General features: G+C 41.2%; 2 non-coding genes and 1 pseudogene across 2 annotated transcripts; all 3 read right to left on the bottom strand.

Annotated features, from left to right (window-relative positions):
- Positions 1–1,680: 1,680 nt before the first annotated feature.
- Positions 1,681–1,858, bottom strand: LOC116802809. The gene has a single exon (XR_004363150.1). It is a non-coding gene; the product is annotated as a 5.8S ribosomal RNA (ribosomal RNA).
- Positions 1,859–2,544: 686 nt separating this feature from the next.
- Positions 2,545–4,539, bottom strand: LOC116802811. The gene has a single exon (XR_004363152.1). It is a non-coding gene; the product is annotated as a small subunit ribosomal RNA (ribosomal RNA).
- Positions 4,540–8,881: 4,342 nt separating this feature from the next.
- Positions 8,882–17,500, bottom strand: part of LOC116802813 — a 9,370-nt pseudogene continuing 751 nt past the window's right edge.

Here is a 17,500-nt window from a genome sequence, read left to right on the forward strand (position 1 = left end):
TGAACTTCATATCAAAGAAAGTTAAGGTTCTTACCCATTTAAAGTTTGAGAATAGGTTAAGATCGTTTCGACACCTAAAGGCCTCTAATCATTCCTTTACCAGATAAGATTATTTTATATAATATTAAATGCACCAGCTATCCGAGGGAAACTTGGAAGGAACCAGCTACTAGATGGTTCGATTGGTCTTTCGCCCCACTCAATTCTGACAATCGATTTGCACGTCAGAACTGTTTCGGTCTTCCATCAGGGTTTCCCCTGACTTCAACCTGATCAAGTATAAGTTCACCATCTTTCGGGTCACAGCATATATGCTCAAGGTACGTTCCAGTTAGAGGCATAAATAATATAAATATACATTATACATAACTATATAGAACGCCCCGGGATTGTGTTAATTCTTATAGATATAAATAGCTAAAAACTAATCCATTATTAGTCAAGTTAATTACGCTATTAGGTTTACATCCCAATAACTTGCACATATGTTAGACTCCTTGGTCCGTGTTTCAAGACGGGTCCCGAAGGTATCCTGAATCTTTCGCATTGTTAATCATACAAAGCATATAATAAACACAAAATCAATGATAATTATGCATTATATAATTCCGAAAAATTAACGCTCTGTAATAATATAAATCTATCAGCACTTTATCAAATTAATAACATTTATTCTGTGTTAAATGCAAGCAATTTAATTGGAATAAACTATAAGTTATATTTTATGATAAATTTGGGATATGCCTAATAGATTACAATGTCCTTATATGGAAAAAATGCACATTATTCTTAATAATATTATTTAAATATTACAATTTTAATGATGATTTCCATAACGGATATTCAGTCATCGGGCTTAACCTCTAAGCAGTTTCACGTACTGTTTAACTCTCTATTCAGAGTTCTTTTCAACTTTCCCTCACGGTACTTGTTACTATCGGTCTCATGGTTATATTTAGTTTTAGATGGAGTTTACCACCCACTTAGTGCTGCACTATCAAGCAACACGACTCTTTGGAAACATCATCTAGCAATCATTAACGTTATACGGGCCTGGCACCCTCTATGGGTAAATGGCCTCATTTAGAAGGACTTAAATCATTAATTTCTCATACTAGAATATTGACGCTCCATACACTGCATCTCACATTTGCCATATAGACAAAGTGACTTAGTGCTGAACTGTTTTCTTTCGCTCGCCGCTACTAAGAAAATCCTTGTTAGTTTCTTTTCCTCCCTAATTAATATGCTTAAATTCAGGGGGTAGTCCCATATGAGTTGAGGTTGTATATATAACTATATTTTGCCATAAATTCTTTATATATAAATGATAAAACAATCAATTAAATTCGTTATAAATAGTTCCAATAGTTCTTGTAAGCAAAGTCATTTTTATCCATTTAACGAACCAACGAAGAATAATAACAAAACCAAGATTTTTCTTTTTCCGAATCATTAATAAGAGACAATTCTAGATGAAAAATATTTCAATTTTTTATGCTAGACATTTCTCAGTATTATTTGATTGAAAAAGAAATATTTCTCTTCGTTTTTCACATTCAAATGTGAGATAATGTTTTTCATTTCTTTTTTAATATTATGAATAAAATCATTATTTAATCCAATAATATACCATATGCTTATAAAAAATTTATAAACAACTTAATTAGCATAGTCTTACAACCCTCAACCATATGTAGTCCAAGCAGCACTATAAATTAATTAAAGTACATAACAGCATGGACTGCGATATGCGTTCAAAATGTCGATGTTCATGTGTCCTGCAGTTCACACGATGACGCACAGTTTGCTGCGTTCTTCATCGACCCATGAGCCGAGTGATCCACCGCTTAGAGTTTTATAATTCAATTTTATATAATGTCAATATTGTTTTTATTGAAAGAAATTAAAAATACACCATTTTACTGGCATATATCAATTCCTTCAATAAATTTATTTTTATACCTAAAATAAATGTTGCGAAATGTCTTAGTTTCATATAAGCATTATGTATCATAATAATCTGGTTATGGTTTGCTATTTTGGGTGACACATACTGCAAAATTTATATAAAACATTAACCTGATGGATGACAGGTACAAACATTGTATATTTTAGGTTGTTGCATTAGCCAACGTATGCTCATAACATAGATGAACAATACATATTCGCAACGCGTGTATATTATGGTCCATATACACACACACTTATTTTGATTACCACACATTCAAAATTATTTTTATTTTAATTCGACTTCTACTTTCGAATTTAGTTTAGTTTCTTCGATTTCCATTTTCGAGAATTTGTTTTTATAGGAAACGCCGTTGTTGTAGTAAGTACTGCACAAATACGCACAGCAACATTAATAATGTTAAAGTCTTTTTATGAGGTTGCCAAGCCCCACATATAAAATAAAAGCCATCTTCATTTTATTTTGACTTTAATTTTTGATTCCGTGGAATCATTTTGTAATATTTTTATTTTGGTAAATTGTATTTATTTGTATTATAACAAATATTTATTAACGATAAGGATATTATACAATAATGATCCTTCCGCAGGTTCACCTACGGAAACCTTGTTACGACTTTTACTTCCTCTAAATAATCAAGTTCGGTCAACTTTTGCGAAACAACCGTAACACGCAAGGCGTCACAGTGATCACGTCCGGAGACCTCACTAAATAATTCAATCGGTAGTAGCGACGGGCGGTGTGTACAAAGGGCAGGGACGTAATCAATGCGAGTTAATGACTCACACTTACTGGGAATTCCAAGTTCATGTGAACAGTTTCAGTTCACAATCCCAAGCATGAAAGTGGTTCAGCGGTTTACCCGGACCTCTCGGTCTAGGAAATACACGTTGATACTTTCATTGTAGCGCGCGTGCAGCCCAGGACATCTAAGGGCATCACAGACCTGTTATTGCTCAATCTCATTATTGCTAGACGCAATTTGTCCATTTAAGAAGCTAGTGTCCTTATAATGGGACAAACCAACAGGTACGGCTCCACTTACATAAACACATTCAAACACAATAAACATTTTACTGCCACCATGAATGAAGGCTACATAAGCTTCAGCACCATAATCCTGAAGATATCTATTTAATATATTTGAGTCTCGTTCGTTATCGGAATTAACCAGACAAATCACTCCACGAACTAAGAACGGCCATGCACCACCACCCATAGATTCGAGAAAGAGCTATCAATCTGTCTTACACACTTATGTTCGGACCTGGTAAGTTTTCCCGTGTTGAGTCAAATTAAGCCGCAGGCTCCACTCCTGGTGGTGCCCTTCCGTCAATTCCTTTAAGTTTCAGCTTTGCAACCATACTTCCCCCGGAGCCCAAAAGCTTTGGTTTCCCGGGAAGCGACTGAGAGAGCCATAAAAGTAGCTACACCCAATTGCTAGCTGGCATCGTTTATGGTTAGAACTAGGGCGGTATCTGATCGCCTTCGAACCTCTAACTTTCGTTCTTGATTAATGAAAACATCTTTGGCAAATGCTTTCGCTTAAGTTAGTCTTACGACGGTCCAAGAATTTCACCTCTCGCGTCGTAATACTAATGCCCCCAAACTGCTTCTATTAATCATTACCTCTTGATCTGAAAACCAATGAAAGCAGAACAGAGGTCTTATTTCATTATCCCATGCACAGAATATTCAGGCATTTGAAGCCTGCTTTAAGCACTCTAATTTGTTCAAAGTAATAGTACCGGCCCACAATAACACTCGTTTAAGAGCACTAGTGCAGGTTTTTAAATAGGAGGAACATATGAAAAAATACAAGTATTTAATCACATATAAGAACTCCACCGGTAATACGCTTACATACATAAAGGTATAGTACTAACCACAATTGTAAGTTGTACTACCCGTATGAAGCACAAGTTCAACTACGAACGTTTTAACCGCAACAACTTTAATATACGCTATTGGAGCTGGAATTACCGCGGCTGCTGGCACCAGACTTGCCCTCCAATTGGTCCTTGTTAAAGGATTTAAAGTGTACTCATTCCAATTACAGGGCCTCGGATATGAGTCCTGTATTGTTATTTTTCGTCACTACCTCCCCGAGCTGGGAGTGGGTAATTTACGCGCCTGCTGCCTTCCTTAGATGTGGTAGCCGTTTCTCAGGCTCCCTCTCCGGAATCGAACCCTGATTCCCCGTTACCCGTTGCAACCATGGTAGTCCTAGATACTACCATCAAAAGTTGATAGGGCAGACATTTGAAAGATCTGTCGTCGGTACAAGACCATACGATCTGCATGTTATCTAGAGTTCAACCAATATAACGATCTTGCGATCGCTTGGTTTTAGCCTAATAAAAGCACATGTCCCATAAGGTTCATGTTTTAATTGCATGTATTAGCTCTAGAATTACCACAGTTATCCAAGTAACTGTTAACGATCTAAGGAACCATAACTGATATAATGAGCCTTTTGCGGTTTCACTTTTAATTCGTGTGTACTTAGACATGCATGGCTTAATCTTTGAGACAAGCATATAACTACTGGCAGGATCAACCAGAATAATGTTTTTCCTTCATATTCCATTCATATTTTTTGAATCGAAATAAGCAATATAATAGATATATAGATTTTTCACTTTATATAATTCCATGATTTTTATTATATTGAATAAAATTCAATATTTCGCCTTTGGGTAAAATTTTAAATATATAAATATAAGTAAAAAATCTATTCGATTACGGCCATTTTTATATAGCATTCGTAATCCATATTTTCATTTTTAATTTATACTTGTTTTACCAATATAACAAGAATTTCATATAATTATTGTAATATATATGTTTCTATAATTTTATCTTTTTATATATACATATTTCATTATAAAATATCATTTTATTTCCAACATACATAATTATTGTATCCACACATGTACAATTTTTGTTTAACCAATATAAATATTAAGTTAAATCATTTGCATTTTGAAGATAAATTTAAAATTTATCTCTTTTCATATATCTCTCTGGTAATATATAACATAAAACCAAGCGCATATGATAATATTTCCACATTTAATATATAATTTTATATTTCTTTCATAAGAATCCATATTTGTATTATACCGTAACGATATAATAATCCAACTATACGGCAGGTAATAAATTAATATTTGCCTGCCTCCAAAAATTAACGATAATATATGGAAACGATTTGTTATTCTATATATAATAGAAACTTGACTTTTGTTTCAACGATATTATCTAAAAAGCGTATATTCCTATTATCCGCGGAGCCAAGTCCCGTGTTCTATAGAACTGAGAAACAAATTTGTACGGATAATAATATACTTTATTTTATGTAACCAATATAAACATAATCCGAAATAAATATTTCGAATAATGCGGGAGGTCGGCAACCACTGCCTACCTATAGTAGTTTTTGAACCCGCTGTCCTCAAAGCGGGTATTTTCAATTCCGTTTGCCACCCAACATACGGTCTATTCTCTTATATATTAAGAGATTATAGGAACATTTCATTTTTTTTCCATTATTCATATATAATATGATTATTTTTTTTTTTATACATATAATAAATATTAATTTTTATATGTTTATTATTTAATTTACTCATATAATTGCCAAATTCATATGAATACATAAGTTTTGAACAATATGAGAGGTCGGCAACCACTGCCTACCTATAGTAGTTTTTGAACCCTCTGTCGTAATTCCGGTCGTTTACACTACTATACCCTCTCACTATAATGGCTTTTCTCTATAATACTAAGAGAATATGGGAATATCTCAGCATTTTTTCCCATATACATATAATAATTAACCATTTTCATATGTATATTATTTAATTTAATCATATAATTGCCAAAATCATATGAATACATAAGTTTTGAACAATATGAGAGGTCGGCAACCACTGCCTACCTATAGTAGTTTTTGAACCCTCTGTCGTAATTCCGGTGGTTTACACTACTATACCCTCTCACTTAAATGGCTTTTCTCTATAATACTAAGAGAATATGGGAATATCTCTGCATTTTTTCCCATATACATATAATAATTAATCATTTTCGTATGTATATTATTTAATTTACTCATACAATTGCCAAAATCATATGAATACATAAGTTTTGAACAATATGAGAGGTCGGCAACCACTGCCTACCTATAGTAGTTTTTGAACCCTCTGTCGTAATTCCGGTCGTTTACACTACTATACCCTCTCACTTAAATGGCTTTTCTCTATAATACTAAGAGAATATGGGAATATCTCTGCATTTTTTCCCATATACATATAATAATTAACCATTTTCATATGTATATTATTTAATTTAATCATATAATTGCCAAAATCATATGAATACATAAGTTTTGAACAATATGAGAGGTCGGCAACCACTGCCTACCTATAGTAGTTTTTGAACCCTCTGTCGTAATTCCGGTCGTTTACACTACTATACCCTCTCACTATAATGGATTTTCTCTATAATACTAAGAGAATGTGGGAATATTTCAGCATTTTTTCCCTTATACATATAATAATTAATCATTTTCATATGTATATTATTTAATTTACTCATATAATTGCCAAATTCATATGAATACATAAGTTTTGAACAATATGAGAGGTCGGCAACCACTGCCTACCTATAGTAGTTTTTGAACCCTCTGTCGTAATTCCGGTCGTTTACACTACTATACCCTCTCACTATAATGGATTTTCTCTATAATACTAAGAGAATGTGGGAATATTTCAGCATTTTTTCCCTTATACATATAATAATTAATCATTTTCATATGTATATTATTTAATTTACTCATACAATTGCCAAAATCATATGAATACATAAGTTTTGAACAATATGAGAGGTCGGCAACCACTGCCTACCTATAGTAGTTTTTGAACCCTCTGTCGTAATTCCGGTCGTTTACACTACTATACCCTCTCACTTAAATGGCTTTTCTCTATAATACTAAGAGAATATGGGAATATCTTAGCATTTTTTCCCATATACATATAATAATTAACCATTTTCATATGTATATTTTTTAATTTACTCATATAATTGCCAAAATCATATAAATACATAAGTTTGAACAATATCAGAGGTCGGCAACGGTCTTTCCTCTATAATACTAAGATAATATGGGAATATTTCATCATTTTTTCCCTTATACATATAATAATTAATCATTTTCATATGTATATTATTTAATTTACTCGTATAATTGTCAAAATCCTATGAACACATAAGAGAATACAATATGAGAGGTCGGCGCAACCATAATATAGTAGTTGATGACGAGGTGTTTGGCAACTTGACACAATCCATTAAAGTCTTTATATTAATTATATGAAAGGGACAATATCATATGCGTCACTAAATTGATGACGAGGTGTTTGGCAACTTGATACAATTCTTTAAAGTCTTTATATCAAAAATTATATGATAGGGACAATATCATATGCGTCACTAAATTGATGACGAGGTGTTTGGCAACTTGACACAATTCATTAGAGTCTGTATATTAATTATATGATAGGGACAATATCATATGCGTCACTAAATTGATGACGAGGTGTTTGGCAACTTGATACAATTCTTTAAAGTCTTTATATCAAAAATTATATAATAAGGACAATATCATATGCGTCACTAAATTGATGACGAGGTGTTTGGCAACTTGACACAATCCATTAAAGTCTTTATATTAATTATATGCTAGGGACAATATCATATGCGTCACTAAATTGATGACGAGGTGTTTGGCAACTTGATACAATTCTTTAAAGTCTATATATCAAAAATTATATGATAGGGACAATATCATATGCGTCACTAAATTGATGACGAGGTGTTTGGCAACTTGACACAATTCATTAAAGTCTGTATATTAATTATATGATAGGGACAATATCATATGCGTCACTAAATTGATGACGAGGTGTTTGGCAACTTGATACAATTCTTTAAAGTCTTTATATCAAAAATTATATGATAAGGACAATATCATATGCGTCACTAAATTGATGACGAGGTGTTTGGCAACTTGACACAATCCATTAAAGTCTTTATATTAATTATATGATAGGGACAATATCATATGCGTCACTAAATTGATGACGAGGTGTTTGGCAACTTGATACAATTCTTTAAAGTCTTTATATCAAAAATTATATGATAAGGACAATATCATATGCGTCACTAAATTGATGACGAGGTGTTTGGCAACTTGACACAATTCATTAAAGTCTTTATATTAATTATATGATAGGGACAATATCATATGCGTCACTAAATTGATGACGAGGTGTTTGGCAACTTGACACAATCCATTAAAGTCTTTATATTAATTATATGATAGGGACAATATCATATGCGTCACTAAATTGATGACGAGGTGTTTGGCAACTTGATTCAATTCTTTAAAGTCTTTATATCAAAAATTATATGATAAGGACAATATCATATGCGTCACTAAATTGATGACGAGGTGTTTGGCAACTTGACACAATTCATTAAAGTCTGTATATTAATTATATGATAGGGACAATATCATATGCGTCACTAAATTGATGACGAGGTGTTTGGCAACTTGATACAATTCTTTAAAGTCTTTATATCAAAAATTATATGATAGGGACAATATCATATGCGTCACTAAATTGATGACGAGGTGTTTGGCAACTTGACACAATTCATTAAAGTCTTTATATTAATTATATGATAGGGACAATATCATATGCGTCACTAAATTGATGACGAGGTGTTTGGCAACTTGACACAATCCATTAAAGTCTTTATATTAATTATATGATAGGGACAATATCATATGCGTCACTAAATTGATGACGAGGTGTTTGGCTACAGGAAAAAATCATTTATTTATCGAATCATCAAGCAAAGGATAAGCTTCAGTGGATCGCAGTATGGCAGCTGCTCAACCACTTACAACACCTTGCCTGTTACAAAAGTCGTTTACAATTGATTCTAGGCTTTGTCATTGTATTAAATAATGCTTTTATATGTAACTAGCGCGGCATCAGGTGATCGAAGATCCTCCTAATTTACTATGTTACAAATTACATTGGCATCACATCCATTGTCGTTTATAAAATAAATTATAAACTTTAAATGGTTTAGAAGCCATACAATGCAAATTGCCCCTTATTTATCATTGCAGTCCAGCACGGATACGACCTTAGAGGCGTTCAGGCATAATCCAACGGACGTAGCGTCATACCACTGTTCGCTCGAACAAGTATTGTGCCATTGGTCCGTACCTGCGGTTCCTCTCGTACTACGCAGGAATGCTGTCGCAACAACGTTTTGTCATTAGTAGGGTAAAACTAACCTGTCTCACGACGGTCTAAACCCAGCTCACGTTCCCTTGCATGGGTGAACAATCCAACGCTTGGTGAATTTTGCTTCACAATGATAGGAAGAGCCGACATCGAAGGATCAAAAAGCGACGTCGCTATGAACGCTTGGCCGCCACAAGCCAGTTATCCCTATGGTAACTTTTCTGACACCTCTTGTTAAAAACTCTTTAAACCAAAAGGATCGATAGGCCGAGCTTTTGCTGTCCCTGTGTGTACTGAACACCGAGATCAAGTCAGCATTTGCCCTTTTGCTCTATGTGTGGTTTCTGTCCGCACTGAGCTGGCCTTGGGACACCTCCGTTATTATTTGAGAGATGTACCGCCCCAGTCAAACTCCCTACCTGGCAATGTCCTTGAATTGGATCATACCTGAGTAATTGGAGTTATACCAAATTTTCAAATCAAAAATACATAAATGCATCGTTTTATTAAAGAATTTGTTTGCGATTATATAACAAACTCGTGATACTTTGATCAAGAAGCTTGCATCAAAACCCAATACCATAAGATATAATAAATATATCCGTATAATGGCTAGGAAATGATACACGTTCCATTTAATCAAGTAAGTAAGGAAACAATAAGAGTAGTGGTATTTCATTGACGATACCAAACCGAGGTCTAATATCTCCCACTTATTCTACACCTCTTATGTCTCCTTACACTGCCAGATTAGAGTCAAGCTCAAAAGGGTCTTCTTTCCCCGCTAATTATTCCAAGCCCGTTCCCTTGGCTGTGGTTTCGCTAGATAGTAGATAGGGACAGTGACTTTCGGACCTCTCCGAACTTGTTTTACGTGGCGTGTTCCACACTGAAGGGATTACAACCACGACACCCTGAACACCCACAAGTGGTGCATGTATCAACATGGTGCATGAGTCTGGATACGCCAGACAAACGTCCCGGACTGGAAGCTATAGCTATGTACATAGCGACCACCCCGGTAGCAATTCGAGTACTTGCTTGCCGGGCAAGCACTCCCCCTTGCTGAGGAGCGAGATCTACCTAAAATCTCTACTGATCTCTGGGTCACAGCACCCGAGTTTTGCGCAACTAGCACCGTAACTCAAACGTCGAACACGAAGGCTCTACCCGCGATATGGGTATCAACCACAGCCACCACGATACTCCCACCAGGGGGCCTACCTCAATGTGCTGTCTTGGAGCAGCACAACCCGTGGTACCGAAAGAGAGGCTCGGTGGGCCTCCTCCTTTTGCTCCGACAAGCATGGTTAGAGGAACCAGTCGCTATATTAGTCGCCTCTTACGACAAGCAATAGCGGGCTGTGGAAGTATTCTCGCCCGCTAACCACACGGCGAAGTTTTGGGCTAAATACCCCTCCTCCTACGGAACACCTCGTCCGCAAACGCTGCCAGCCGTTGAATCCTCTGCTGATCTTCCAGGATTCTATTGAAGGTCCAGTTTTCGCCAAGGCGCTGCACTCCAAGTCCATCGAGGTTTCGCAAATCTGCATATAGAGGACAAGCGCACAATATGTGCATCCAGTCCTCATATGGATCACCACAAGCGCAAGCAGTGGTATCGCTGAGGGCTCTCCCTTGCAAAAATGCGTTAAACGACCCGTGACCTGTCAGCAGGAAAGACGTCCTCATCGAGAATCCAAAGCTTGGATCTCGATAGGCGAGAGTGACGTATGGGATGAACTTGTGCGTCACCCGTCCTGGTTCGCTGTCGTCATCCCATCTGTTTTGCCAATTCTGCAGCAAGCACTCCTCTAGGCGAGTCTTCCTCTGCTTCCAGCTTAGACACGTAGTGTCCTCGCCGTATAGCCAGTCGTTCTCCTCCAGCGGGTATCCACGCTTCAGCTTGTACTTGACCGCTAAAAACTTAGCAGCCAAGTCAAGCGGGGGAGCTCCGCCAAGTACCTGCAGTGCCACTGTGGACACTGTTCGGCATACCGAAAGGCATCCAAGCAGGATTAGCCTCTGGCAGGAGGCTAGTCGTCTCCGGGCGGCTACCTGTTCGGCGGTGTCATACCATACCGGGGCACCAAACAGCACACAAGGTGCCATGAGTCCGTCATATATGGTCCGCCTGGCTCGAGGACTGAAGCCCCAGTCGGCTCGAAGCACACGCGCCAATGCTCCAACGACTCCGGTCATCCGCTGGCGAAGCGAAGCTATGTGCGTGAGGAATTTCATTCCTTCACTGACCGTGATGCCAAGGTACCGACAGCTACGCACATACGGAAGGTTCGCTCCAGCAAACCTCACCGTAGGCGCACGTCTCAAGGCACCTTTCAGCAGCATTATTACCGTCTTGCTGGTCGAGACGGTAACGCCAACTTCCGCTCCCCACGCTTCTACGATGGACATCAGCTCTGCACCTTTTTCCTCTAGCTCAGCTCGGGAATTTCCCTCGACGAGAAGCAGCAAGTCATCCGCGTATGCACTCAGCTGGCAATACGGCTGGAGACGCTGAAGCAGTACATCCATCAGTATGTCCCAGATAAATGGGCCACTGATTGACCCCTGCGGGCAGCCTCTAGTTACCGGTACATCCACAGTACCGGAACTGCTTCGGATCACTGCTCTTCGGCCGGAGAAAAAGCTCTGCCACAAGCCCATCTCCCGGCATCCCAAGTCGGCTAGTCGGCGGAGTGCAGCACTCCATTCGACGTTGTCGAATGCTCCTTTGAAGTCCACGAATGTGCCGAGCACGTATTGCGCCGGGCTGGCACAAACACTGCTCTTCACGTGCCTCCAAGCATCCTCCACACATCGTCCTTGGCGAAATCCAAATTGCCATCTGCAGCCTTCCGGAAGAACTTCTCTCACACGATTCACCATGATGGCCTCGAGCACCTTACCAAAGACTGGTAGCAAGCATATTCCTCTATATGAGGAGGGCTCACATTTGTCCTTATCTGGCCCTTTGAGCAGCGAGACAACTCGTGGGCACTTCCACTCAGCGGGAAAGTATCCTAATCGGATGCATCGGGAAAACAACGATGCAAGGTGCTCGGGTATGGCGCGCCAGACTGCCTTGCAGATAGTGCCATTAATGCCGTCCAAGCCGGGAGAGCGCCTGCTCTTCAACCGGGCAACACATGCATCAACCTCGAATACTTCGAGGGCCGGTGGGACTTCCTCCGCGATGGCAGTCGGTGCTTCGGACTCCGCAACTGGGAAGAAATTGCGGAGGAGCACTCGTGCACAGTCACCCCAATCGGTGATCATCTCGCCATTCACGCGGAGGCACCCAATCTCCGTGCACTTCCTGCGGCCTCGGCAAATCTTATAGACGCGCCCCCATGGGTCGTCGGCATGATCTCCCACGAAGCGTTTCCACTCATCCATTTTCGCCCTCCAAATGAGCTTCTTGTAGTTGGCTGAGGCCCGCCTCAGGTCGACCAATACACGCTCTATTGCGGCATCATCATCATGACGCCTTCCATTTTGAAGTAGGCGACGAAGTCTCCGGACTTCGCGCCTTGCATCACAGAGGTCGGCAGTCCACCAACGTGCTCTCCTGCTGGGCAATCGGATGGACTTTCTTCCCAGCGCAATATCACATACATTATGTACTATACTGCGCAGGGTCGAAACTTGCTGGTCCAACGGCGACTCTGAGAAGTTTTCCGGAAGTTCGGCTGCTCTACTCACCATTTCCTCCTTGAACAATCGCCAACGTGCATTGGAGAAGTTCCAGGACGGCACAGGAGCTATGCTCTCAACTGCGCGCGCGGTAGTTGGTTCGGCCACAACAGTAATGATGTTGTGGTCACTCAATTCCCACTCGTCCACTCTCCACTCATATGTGGCCCACATAGATGCTGCCTCATTGACGATTGTCACGTCGATATCGCTTGTAGCTCTGTAATTATCGAACGTGTACACCTCTGTTGACTGGTTTAGGGCGGCGACTCTTGCCTCCAGCATCCACTCTGACAGCAGCTCACCCCGTCTGTAGTTAGCTTGCCCCTCGGCATGACGAGAGAGTTTGCTAAGCCACATGGGGGACACTGCATTCGCGTCGAGGCCCAGGATTGCGGGGGTTCTGCTGGCCTGCAGCAGGACCGCATCCATGTACCGGATGTACGGTTCCAGAGGTGCATCATACTGGCAGTATGCGGCGCAAAGGAAGATTGAGCCAAAACTCCCTTTCACGACCAGACATACGCCATAATCTGTGGTGAGGGTCTCCACTGGCATACAGATGGCTTCCTGGTGATCCACTAGGATGGCTGCCTTCCCTCGCCGATCGATGAAAATTCTCATTCCTTCAGGCAGCACATCCATTCCGTCCCCGCCGAGATACGGCTCCTGCACCAGCGCGAACATAGACTCCGATCTCCTGAGTCGGACTCCGAGCTCGATGGTCGCAGCTCGGCCTCGGCCACAGTTCGCTTGGATGAAGCTAAACATTAGTGTCTAGCTTGCACCCTCGCCAGCAACGCCCCGTATATCGGGCAAACGCTCGAGAGCATGTAATGCCCCGAGGGTTGCCCTCTGTGGCGGCAGTTCCGGCAGTCCACCGGGTTTTGGCACTTTGCCGCAGTGTGGCCTTGTTGCCCGCACTGGCGACAGACACTATCCTTCTGCCGGCATTCGCTGACCTTGTGGTCGAAACCCACACATCTGTGGCAGGCGTATGTGCGGACCTGTGACCGGCATCGGAATGAGAACCACTTGATGTAGACACGACCTACATCAAGCTTCGCCATCGCCCGGTCGTCAACCTCCAGCGTCACATTTACTGTGGCGCCGTCAGCTACCGACCACGCCTTGGTCACCAGGTGCACTGACTTCTTAAACTGGGCCAGATTCATTTCGCTGTCGAAGTTGTTTTCGTGGAGCTCCTTCATAAACTCCTCAGGGCCGATAGCTGTGTCGACGTCATATACGACGACCTTCGGCTTCTCGGCCGCATTCCGTGCCACATTTAGGCCAACCTCGGCGAATCTTTTTGAAGCGACCACCTTCTGCAGCTCTCCCACCGAAGGAGTGCGAATGATCGCACCACCACCTCGACGGAGCTCACGGACCTCGTGTACTCTGACTCCGAGAGAGGGTGCAACCATCGTTCGCACCTTTTCCGCTATGTCTTTCCCCGATAGCGCAGGGTCGTCGCACTTCACCACCGCTGACCACGTCTCGCGGACCTTGGTAGTCCGCGGGGCAGCGATGGGTGCAACCTGCTGCATCTGGGGAGCATTGGCGGCCGTATTTTTCAACAGATTCAACGACGGCGGCGGCGGTGGCGGCATAGCAAGCCGCGTCTCCAGCTCTCCGCACCGGAGCATTAGCGCCAACACCAGCTCATCGTAGCGGCTGATAGCATATGAGAGCTCTTCCGTGTCCACTTCTCCTAGTCTGCGGAAGCTGCTTCTCACCATGCGCTGTGTGGCCGACAGCTCTGCCATCATGGCTGCTTGCCCAGCACGGGCGGCAGCGGTGGCGGCAGTGGCAGTGGTGGCAACAATTTTAGCAGCAGTGAAAACGGCGGAGGCAGCAGTGTGGTCGGCAGCAGGGGCAGCAGTAGGATCAGCAGCGGTGGCAGCAGCGTGGGGGGGGGCAGCATCAATGGCAGCGTTCTCCGTAGCCGCCCGGGCGTCCTCCAGCGACGAAAACGGCTCCTCCAGTACCCCAACGGGTTCTGGCACTCCATTCGATGCCAGGGCAACCAATTTCGCCTGCGTTGGCGCCGAGCTCTTAGATGCCAGATGGCTTCTGCGCCTGCCTCGTCTGGACTTCATCGAGGCACTACTTCCGCTCAAGGCACTCGCGCTGCTGTCGCTCTCCATCGGCATAAATACGATGGTGGCTCCACCTACCGTCGACGCCAGCAACCGTATGCTCGTTTACTCGCTGACAAAAGGTAGTTGCTCTGGAACTCGAGCTCCACCTATCGGTAGAGTCTGGTAGCACTAAAACTCTCCCTAGACACAAACCTTAGCAGTGACTCCCACCAATAAGCTTTGTGACAGCTGATCAAAAAGCTTACTCGAAAAACTTACTCGTAAGTTCGCCTTCAGCACGTGCTAAGTGGAAAATTCCCAACAATTAATTGTTAATTACTTCCAAACCGCTTGTTTATAACACACGAAAATTAGCACACGACTTTCGCGGAGCACTAATTCACCGATTTTATTACTTTCCAAACACGGAAAACCAAGTTCTTCGCAATCTGTACACGAGCGCAACGAAAACACGTCCGTCGTTAATCCATTCATGCGCGTCACTAATTAGATGACGAGGCATTTGGCTACCTTAAGAGAGTCATAGTTACTCCCGCCGTTGACCCGCGCTTACTTGAATTTCTTCACTTTGACATTCAGAGCACTGGGCAGAAATCACATTGTGTCAACACCCGCTAGGGCCATCACAATGCTTTGTTTTAATTAGACAGTCGGATTCCCCAAGTCCGTGCCAGTTCTGAATTGATTGTTAATTGATAATCGTTATAATTGATAAGAACTAATTGGTTTAACCCAAATAGTATTCTTAAAAATTTTAGCAAGAAAGTTCCACAATTGGCTACGTAACTAAACTATCCGGGGAACAAGTAACTAACATAAATGCTAGAAACTCTATTTACCCAGAACGAGCACATAAACCATGTTATTGTTTCCCAATCAAGCCCGACTATCTCAATCTTCAGAGCCAATCCTTATCCCGAAGTTACGGATCTAATTTGCCGACTTCCCTTACCTACATTATTCTATCGACTAGAGACTCTTCACCTTGGAGACCAGCTGCGGATATTGGTACGGCCTGTTGAGAAGTTTGCGTGTCCCCACCATAAATTTTCAAGGTCCGAGGAGAAAATATCGACACAACAGTATATGTCATGCTCTTCTAGCCCATCTACCATATCTCTCTGCGAAAGACTTCCATGGTAGTACGGCTATAAAACAGAAAAGAAAACTCTTCCGATATCTCTCGACGGCTTCTTTATGGTCGTTCCTGTTGCCAGGATGAGCACGAGGCCCATATTTAATAACAAACGGATACTCAACAGGTTACGGAATTGGAACCGTATTCCCTTTCGTTCAAAATTATTCAAGTGTATTATATTCGCTTTGTTTATATAGTTAGGCATTTTTGTTTTACTTGAAAATTTTCGGCTTTCGCCTTGAACTTAGGACCGACTAACTCGTGATCAACCACTGTTCACACGAAACCCTTCTCCACTTCAGTCCTCCAAGGTCTCATTCGATTATTTGCTACTACCACCAAGATCTGTACCAATGGCAGCTCCATGCAGGCTTACGCCAAACACTTCTACGCATACCATTGTACCTTCCTACTCACTAAAGTTTCAAAATTTATATCACAAGTAATATAAATCATCTACTTTAGCGGTAATGTATAGGTATACAACTTAAGCGCCATCCATTTTAAGGGCTAGTTGCTTCGGCAGGTGAGTTGTTACACACTCCTTAGCGGATTTCGACTTCCATGATCACCGTCCTGCTGTTTTAAGCAACCAACGCCTTTCATGGTATCTGCATGAGTTGTTAATTTGGGCACCGTAACATTACGTTTGGTTCATCCCACAGCGCCAGTTCTGCTTACCAAAAGTGGCCCACTGGGCACATTATATCATAACCTTGAACTTCATATCAAGAAAGTTAAGGTTCTTACCCATTTAAAGTTTGAGAATAGGTTAAGATCGTTTCGACCCTAAGGCCTCTAATCATTCGCTTTACCAGATAAGATTATTTTATATAATATTAAAATGCACCAGCTATCCTGAGGGAAACTTCGGAAGGAACCAGCTACTAGATGGTTCGATTGGTCTTTCGCCCCTATACTCAATTCTGACAATCGATTTGCACGTCAGAACTGTTTCGGTCTTCCATCAGGGTTTCCCCTGACTTCAACCTGATCAAGTATAGTTCACCATCTTTCGGGTCACAGCATATATGCTCAAGGTACGTTCCAGTTAGAGGCATAAATAATATAAATATACATTATACATAACTATATAGAACGCCCCGGGATTGTGTTAATTAGCTATAAATAGCTAAAAAACTAATCCCATTATTAGTCAAGTTAATTACGCTATTAGGTTTACATCCCAATAACTTGCACATATGTTAGACTCCTTGGTCCGTGTTTCAAGACGGGTCCCGAAGGTATCCTGAATCTTTCGCAT

Source organism: Drosophila sechellia, unplaced genomic scaffold (assembly GCF_004382195.2).
Source record: "Drosophila sechellia strain sech25 unplaced genomic scaffold, ASM438219v1 U_226, whole genome shotgun sequence".
Taxonomy (NCBI): domain Eukaryota; kingdom Metazoa; phylum Arthropoda; class Insecta; order Diptera; family Drosophilidae; genus Drosophila; species Drosophila sechellia.